This window comes from Euphorbia lathyris, chromosome 1, assembly GCF_963576675.1.
Source record: "Euphorbia lathyris chromosome 1, ddEupLath1.1, whole genome shotgun sequence".
Classification (NCBI taxonomy): Eukaryota; Viridiplantae; Streptophyta; class Magnoliopsida; order Malpighiales; family Euphorbiaceae; genus Euphorbia; species Euphorbia lathyris.
Genome location: NC_088910.1, coordinates 56,794,683 through 56,804,214, shown reverse-complemented (window position 1 = coordinate 56,804,214; position 9,532 = coordinate 56,794,683). Strand labels below are relative to the sequence as shown.

General features: G+C 34.4%; 1 non-coding gene across 1 annotated transcript; it reads right to left on the bottom strand.

Annotated features, from left to right (window-relative positions):
• Window positions 1-6,361: 6,361 nt before the first annotated feature.
• Window positions 6,362-6,468, bottom strand: LOC136216067 (small nucleolar RNA R71). The gene has a single exon (XR_010683061.1). It is a non-coding gene; the product is annotated as a small nucleolar RNA R71 (small nucleolar RNA).
• Window positions 6,469-9,532: the final 3,064 nt, after the last annotated feature.

Here is a 9,532-nt window from a genome sequence, read left to right as displayed (position 1 = left end):
AGGTTTTTCTGCTTCTTGGGAAAATAATCTGTAGCTGTATTATCTCTTTTAACAAAGATGATTTAATTTTGTATGAGACGTTGTGTGGATCTTTTGAATGCATGAACTAAGGTGGATATGTGAATGGTATAAAAATGTTATTCCGACAAATTTTTTGACGATACTTATCTCTTCTTCTCCCCTTTGACTCTCAGATGGATCATGCAGGTGAAACAAGCCGCTCCTTGCAAGATTGTACAAACATTAATGCAGTTTGGGCTTTTCTTATTGTAGAAGAATGTTCTCGTCTTAGACTAACAGTGAGATTTTGGTTCTCTTTTATATTATATATCCATTTGTGTATGTATCTGATTAATTCTTTGTTTCAGTATTTTTGTATTGCTCCAGGATCAAGATCATCCCCCTTGCTATTGCTGCCTCTATTCATCCTCACACAACTTGTATTGCATGCTTTGATGAGCGCTCATTGGCATTCCATGCTGTTGGTTATGCTAGAGGTTCTCATAAACCAACAGTTGTCATAACATCTTCAGGAACTGCAATTTCAAATCTTCTTCCTGCTGTGAGTTTCATTTCATAGAATCTCTAGTACCGAGTCTTTCATTCATCAAGCATTGATGCAGTGATTATTTTCAAAGCTATCAATTTGCAGGTTGTGGAAGCCAGTCAGGATTTTGTGCCACTTCTCTTGTTAACTGTAGATCGTCCTCCTGAGCTTCAAGGTGCTGGGGCAAACCAATCAATCAATCAGGTAAAGAATTCCAAAGTTGTATATTACAAAGTTATTGTTAAACTAATTCATATTTTACAATTTGTAACAGTTACAGTCCTCATTTATCTACCATTTTTTGCATGTTTTTGTAAACGTGTGTGATAACAATTCTTTTGTTGAATCATTTATGAAACAAGATGCTGAATTTGTATGTTAGGTGAACCATTTTGGTTCTTTCGTCAGGTTCTTCTTCAGTCTCCCTACTCCCACTGATGATATTCCTGCACGGATGGTTCTTACAACACTCGACTCTGTTGTGCATTTGGCAACTTCTACACCATGTGGTCCTGTTCATATTAATTGTCCTTTTAGAGAGCCATTGGATGATAGTCCGAGCAAATGGATGTCAGACTGTTTGAAGGGATTAGATATTTGGATGTCTAGTGCTGAGCCATTTACTAAGTATATTAAAACACAAAATTCTCTTGCATATGATGGCGATAAGCGCTTTCCAATGTCTCAAGTTCTTGAATTAATTTAAGAAGCTGATAGGAGGCTTATAATTCTTGGTGTAATCCATTCAGAAGATGAAATATGGGCAGCTCTTCTCTTGGCAAACCACCTTAATTGGCCTGTTGTAGCAGATATATTGTCTGGTTTACGATTAAGAAAGCTCTTAACTCATTTTCATCTAGAAGAAAATGTTTTATTTATTGATCATCTTGACCATGCTTTGCTCTCTGATAAGGTCAGGGGTTGGGTGAAGTTTGATGTTGTTATTCAGGTATAACTTTTTATCTGTTGACCTCTCTAAATTATTGCCTATTCTTGTAATTGTCTAATGGATGTCCCAACCAAACATTTTAAAAATTAGAGAATGTTGAGCTCTATTAATCATCTGAAGTTTCTAAATTGCACCAGGATACACTAGACTATTGGATATTTTTTGTGGCTAACCTAGGTCCCATATTTGCATGGTTTCTGTTCAAAAGTTAACTGCTTAAATTCTATGGCAAACTTATTTTCTAGCCAAATATGAATGATGTTCTGAAACAAATGTTCATCAGAAAGGAGGGAAGGAGGAAAAGTACAACATATGTGGAAATGAAATCTCAAAGTGTCTTTAAATACGGAAAAATTGAATTATTCCAATTTGGATACTATACTAGCAGCAGTTGTTTAGGAAATCACATAAGAACTTCCATAGGCGAACCAATGTGGAGGAGTTGACATTTAACAAAAAAGCTGGATAACATTAGGAAGTAGTCTTGAGATATGGTTTTTTTTCTTTTTTAGTTTAATGACAAGCTTATAAGGCCTCTAAAGCTAATGAATACCTACTGATGCTGAGTATAGAGGTCAAAAAGTAAATTGTAATTTGCATTAAACAATTTGGATGCAGAGAAATAATTATGAAACTCAATTTCTGTTGTGTGTATATGTGTCACTGTCATGTAATTAACCTATTTTTTGCGTGTGCCAATTGAAGTAGTGAGAACTTTCATTGACCTTTCTAATATGATAGTAAAAGTTTGAGTGGTAAATAATTATCTTAATAAACTTTGCAGTTGTATCGACATGACATATGTAAAAAAACAGTTCAAGATAAATTATTCCTCTTTCAAAATGAGTTCTGATAAATTCATGATTGAAGATTAGATCAGAAGTTTTATTTGTAAGCCTTTTCTTGAATAGTGGTGGTATGAATCTGATACAAAAAGATAAAAATAAAAATAATATAATAATAAAAAAAGAAAAACAAGAATATTAATTGTTGGGCACGCCTTTTCATCTTTGATATGGATAAATAAAATTGCTTGAGAATTTTATGGTAGCTATATTTTTCCTTCTCTTATACTGCAGTCTCCTGAGCATTCTGTATGTGATCAGACATAAGACTAATATTAAAATGACATCTTATTCTTCTAATGTGAGTTTTGAGCAGTTTGCATGTCTCATTTTTTTAGAAGCAAATTTTAACATTAATTATTGTTTATAAGTTGCTTTAGATTCTTATGTAATCAGTTCTTAGAAGCAAATTTTATCCTAAGTTTAAAATCATACAGGGGTGGCGGCGACTGGCGCAGTAATCGAAAGGTGCAATCGGCAGGCAAAAAAATTTAAGATAAGTTCCCCCTATTAACGGCGACGCAACTAGCGGTGATTAAGGTAAGTTTTGCAATCGACGGTCGTTTTTTCATGAAAGTGTCATTATTATTATTAAGGTAAGTTTAACATTAATTATTGTTTATAAGTTGCTTTAGATTCTTAGGTAATCAGTTCTTAGAAGCAAATTTTATCCTAAGTTTAAAATCATACAGGGGTGGCGGCGACTGACGCAGTAATCAAAAGGTGCAATCGACAAGCAAAAAATTTAAGATAAGTTCCCCCTATTAACGGCGACGCAACTAGGGGTGATTAAGGTAATTTTTGCAATCGACGGTCGTTTTTTCATGAAAGTGTCATTATTATTATTAAGGTAAGTTTAACATTAATTATTGTTTATAAGTTGCTTTAGATTCTTAGGTATTCAGTTCTTAGTAGCAAATCTTATCCTAAGTTTAAAATCATACAGGGGTGGCGGCGACTGACGCAGTAATCGAAAGGTGCAATCGGCAGGCAAAAAATTTAAGATAAGTTCCCCCTATTAACGGCGATGCAACTAGTGGTGATTAAGGTAAGTTTTGCAATCGACGGTCATTTTTTCATGAAAGTGTCATTATTATTATTAAGGTAAGTTTAACATTAATTATTGTTTATAAGTTACTTTAGATTCTTAGGTATTCAGTTCTTAGTAGCAAATGTTATCCTAAGTTTAAAATCATACAGGGGTGACGGCGAAAGACGCAGTAATCGAAAGGTGCAATCGGCAGGCAAAAAATTTAAGATAAGTTCCCCCCTTTTAACGGCGACGCAACTAGCGGTGATTAAAGTAAGTTTTGCAATCGACGGTCGTTTTTTCATGAAAGTATCATTATTATTATTTAGGTAAGTTTAACATTAATTATTGTTTATAAGTTGCTTTAGATTCTTAGGTATTCAGTTCTTAGAAGCAAATTTTATCCTAAGTTTAAAATCATACAGGGGTGGCGGCGACAGACGCAGTAATCGAAAGGTGCAATCGGCAGGCAAAAAATTTAAGATAAGTTCCCCCCTTTTAACGGCGACGTAACTAGCGGTGATTAATGTAAGTTTTGCAATCAACGGTCGTTTTTTCATGAATGTGTCATTATTATTATTATTATTAAGGTAAGTTTAACATTAATTATTGTTTATAAGTTGGTTTAGATTCTTAGGTATTCAGTTCTTAGAAGCAAATTTTATCCTAAGTTTAAAATCATACACGGGTGGCGGCGACAGACGCAGTAATCGAAAGGTGCAATCGGCAGGCAAAAAATTTAAGATAAGTTCCCCTATTAACGGCGACTGTTAAGCCCAAGATATACCTAAAATATCATTAGTATTTACATCAGTTCTGCTACGAATTTGTGCTATTTATAAATATTTAGAATTCTTTTACTCTCGAATATGTTTCTTTCTTATAAGGTACGTAAATATTTGGTAAAATCCAAATAGGAACGAAAAGAGCTTAAAAACAGAAGAAAAACCTTATAAAAGGAGGCAAAAACGACAAAGATCGATTACACCTAAACGAGAACAAAGACGAAGTCAGCAACAAAAGAAAATGACCAATTCTCGGCTGAGGAAACCAAATTCTCGGTAGAGAATTTATGGAAGCCGCGACCGAGAATCTCAAATTCTCGGTCGCGACACGCGTTTTTCAGCTCCCCTTCCTTTCATTCGAAGACAAAGTATTTACTCCCCATTCTCGGCCGAGAATTGACATTCTCGGTAAGTGCAGAAATTCCTCCAAGTACAATGAACACATGTTTAATTCAAAGAAACATGTTCGTTCGGATGGATAGAAACGATCCTTCACAACGGACACGATCCTTCACAACGGACACGACACTTCAATCACGACTCTTCAACATCTATAAATAAAGAGTTGATGGAGAGTTGGAAAGATATAGAAGAAAGAGATTAGTATAGAATTTATGCAGAAATTCCGAGTCAAGTGATTCAGAATTTAGATTTCATTTCTGTAAAAAGCAATATGATGTACACACATTGTTTATTCAATAATTACAAACACAGTAGTGTTTAGATTTGTTCATATTAGTTTACATTTTGGTAGAGGCCGACCGCATCCCTATTACGAAGTTACAACGAGAAGATTGAGTACGGAATCCGCCATGAGTCTGACAAACTCTAACGAAACCCAAGGAAAGGATTGACAACCCGTTCACTTGCAAGTCGTCAAATGTTTTCATGCTTCTTGTTCTCTGTAAACTTGTATCAAATTTATATTTCATCTAATAAAGTCTGTTCTATTCGATAGATTTTCATGCAGCACTTTGGTAAAGGATCCGAAGTGGATTGCCGGTGTTTTCATTAAAACGTAGTTTAATTCAAAATCTTTACAAGGAAACTTTGTTGAACACTTAGACAAATTGATATCTCGGTAGAGTTTTAATTTGGTTAAGGTAGCGATCTAACCCGACCGTAGGAGGATTGACTACAGTTCAAAGCCTAAAAATTAGAGGTTCCGTCATTTATTTCATCGTTATAATTTATACAAAGTTTAAAGTTGTTTTCTTTGCTTAATGCAAACGAATACATTTGTTTACTTTTCTAAAAGAACTTAACGTTCCTGTTTTGTAAATTCATTCCTAAATCAGAAGTATTTTCTGACATTTTTTATACTCTAATCTAATTCTCATTCTAGCAATTTCAAAACCAAATCCGATTTAACGATTTTCCATATTATAAACCTTAAAAGTATATTTAACCAATTCAAAATAAGTTTTTGTTAAAAAACGTTCCATGTGGGATCGATATCTTTTATTACTACAAGCGTATACCGTGCACTTGCGGAAATCGCTCAACAAGTTTTTGGCGCCGATGCCGGGGAACGCCAAAATTTTTGACAAAAATTTAGATTTTTCATGTTTTATTTCGAATCTAGGTTTATTTATACTTATTCAAAATTTTATATTTTACTTATTTCAAATTACTAACATATTTATTTTTCAAATTCTGTTTTGAAGGTAGTTTCGGTTCGTGCGAAATTTCAAGTTCATGCGCAGTTCTCGAAGTTCAGGCATTCCACCAAAACCGCTAGACCCAGAAATTGAAAAGACTCTTAAAAAGAACAAGAAAGACAAGAAAAACAAAAACAAAACTCCAATAAAAACTAGAATTACTGAGCCAGAAATTATGGCTACGCTTATGGATTACGCTAGGTCAGGAGTGGCCGGTGTAACAAACAGCATAGTTAGACCCCAAATAAATGCAAATCAATTTGAGATTAAGCCAGCATTGCTTAATATGTTACAAAATAACGTAACATTTTACGGGTTACCTAACGAAAATCCTAACACCCATTTGACAAATTTTTTAGAAATTTGTGACACTTTTAAAATAACAGATGTGACTGCGGAAGCAATCAAACTTCGCCTTTTTCCTTTTACTTTGAAGGATCGAGCCAAAGAATGGTTAACTTCTACGCCAGCCGCAACATTTGAAACTTGGGAGCAATTAGCCCAAGCATTTTTATCAAAAAATTTTCCTTTAGCAAAAACCGCAAGAGTCATAAAAGAGTTAACATATTTTTCACAAAATGATAATGAAACTCTTTATGAGGCTTGGGAACATTTTAAAGAACTTCAACGTTTATGCCAACACCACCAATTGCCCGCTGAACTTTTAATGCAAATATTTTATAATGGATTAAATCCTACAACTAGAGGTTCATTGGATGCTATATCTGGAGGGTTATTCATGAAGAAAACATCGGCCCAAGCCAGAGAACTTTTGGAGGAAATGGCAATCAACAGTAGTATGTGGCCCGCGGAGCGTGGACACGTACCAATGGCGAAACCATCATCCTCAACTACATCGTCGGTTAAAGGTATAGTGAATCTTGATCCAGTTGCGATGTTGCAAGCCCAATTTTCTGCCTTATCGCACAAAATTGATAGGTTTATGGCACCGTGTAATCCTAATGGTCAGCCAATCCAAACAGATGTAGATTATGAAGGGATGAGTGAAATTGAACAGGTAAATTTTGTCCAAGGACAAAACCAAACTAATAACCCTTATTCCAATACATATAATCCTGGATGGAGAAATCATCCTAACTTTAACTAGAGAGATAATAATAATAATAATGCTAATGCTAATCAAAATCGTACAACCAATTATCAAAATCAATCAAGAGATACGATTAGCACTTTATCTTCTAAAATCGACAAATTTATTGATGCTATGAGCGAAAAAATAAGTAATCACGACGATGGTTTTAAACGGATCGAGAATAAATTAGATCAGCTTATTAAAAACCAATCATCTAGCATCCATAATTTGGAGGTTCAAATTGGACAACTCGCTAAATCAATTCCATCCCGCAAAGAGGGAAGTCTTCCCAGCACATACGGAAGAAAATCTGAAAGAGCATGTTAAGGCAATCACTCTTTGTTCAGGGAAAAATTACTTAGGTCCGGAAATGCCCGGAAATTCAACTTTACCAGGAACTGATTTACCAAAATCCAAAGAAGATATGTTAAATCAAAAAGATACACCAATTGACCAGAGTACAAAAACTTTTGTACCCAAACCACCTTTTCCACACAAAGTCCGAAATAAGGACTATGACAAACAACTTTTAACATTTTTAGACAAACTTAAAAATTTGCATATTAATTTGACGTTTATGGATGCAATTACGCAAATTCCCAATTATGGTAAATTCCTAAAAGATTTAATTTTAAAGAAAATCAGTTGGGAAGAAATTTCATCCATTTCACAAACCGAAGATTGTAGTTCAATTGTGTCGAGTAATTTGCCCACTAAACTCAAAAATCCCGGATGTTTTACCATTCCGTGTAAATTGGGAGATATTGAATTCCCAAGTTGTCTTTGTGATTTAGGAGCAAGCATAAACTTGATGCCATTATCAATTTTTTAATAAGTTAGGCTTAGAAGAAGATATCAAACGTACCAATATGGTTTTACAATTAGCGGATCAAACCACTAAAAGACCATATGGTATAATCGAGGATGTTTTAGTTAAAGTTGACAAATTTATTTTTCCAACCGATTTCGTTATATTAGATTTTGCATATGACGTTAATTGTCCGCTAATCTTTGGTAGACCGTTTATGAACACAAGACGTGCTCTAGTTGATGTGTCGGAAGGGAAAGTAGTTTTAAGAATAGGAGACGATAAGATCGAGTTTGATATGAATCAAGCAATGAAATATCCTATGGAGAATTTCGCTTGTATGAAACTTGATTTAGTTGAAGAATGTGTAAATGACATTGTTCAAAAAGAAGAAATAATAGAACCTATAATGAGTGAAGAATTAGAAGATAAGGACCCAGAGCCTTTGATTCGAGAAGATGGACCAGTTCCGCCTTCGATTATAGTTCCACCTAAATTAGAACTTAAGGAATTACCAAACCATTTGAGGTACGCTTTCTTAGGCGAAGGCGATTCTCTACCTATAATTATCTCTAACAAATTAACACAGGTTCAAGAAGAGAAATTGAAAGAAGTTGTTAGAAATAGGATAGGAAGTATGGGTTGGCAAATTTTAGACTTAAAAGTTATTAATCCTAGCATTGTAATGCACAGAATTCACTTAGAAGAAGATAAGTCGCCTAAAGCGGATAGACAAAGACGCCTCAATCCGAATATGAAAGAAGTAGTAAAAAATTAGATTACTAAACTTCTAGACAATGGAATCATTTATCCTATTTCTGATAGTGAATGGGTTAGTCCAACCCATTGTGTACCTAAAAAGGGAGGCGTAACAGTTGTAAGGAATGACGAAGGAGAATTAATACCTACACGAACCACCACCGATTGGAGGGTTTGTATAGACTATAGGAAACTAAACAAAGCAACTAGGAAAGACCATTTTCCTCTACCTTTCATTGATCAAATGATTGAAAGGATAGCTGGTCATGCTTTCTATTGTTTTCTAGACGGTTACTCCGGATTCTTTCAAATATATATTTACCCGGATGACCAAGATAAAACAACCTTCACATGTCCTTACGGAACATTTGCATATAGGAGGATGCCCTTTGGTCTATGTAACGCACTAGCAATATTTCAACGTTGTATGACTGCAATTTTTAATGATTTCATTGAAGATATCATGGAAGTTTTTATGGATGATTTTTTCGTTTATGGAGATTCTTTTGATTCATGCTTACAAAATTTGGATAAAGTTTTGTCTAGGTGTGAAGAAACAAATTTAGTATTAAACTGGGAAAAATATCATTTCATGGTTGACGAGGGAATCGTTTTAGGTCACAAAATATCTAAAAAGGGATTAGAAGTGGATAGAGCAAAAACTTCAGTAATAGAAAAATTACCCCCTCTAACTACTATTAAGGGAGTAATGTCATTTTTAGGACATGCAGGTTTTTACAAGAGATTTATTAAGAATTTTTCTGTAATTTCCAAACCACTTACTAATTTACTCATGAAAGATTCGACCTTTGATTTTAATAAAGATTGCGTAAAAGCTTTCAAAACATTGAAAACAGCTTTAGTCAGTGCACCTATTATTGCTAAACCCGATTGGGATTTACCCTTTGAAATTATGTGTGATGCAAGTGACTTGGCCGTCGGATGTGTTTTAGGTCAAAAAAGGATAAGAAACTTCATGTCATTTATTATGCAAGTCACACACTGTCCGGTGCACAATTGAATTACACCACGACCGAGAAGGAAATGTTAGCTGT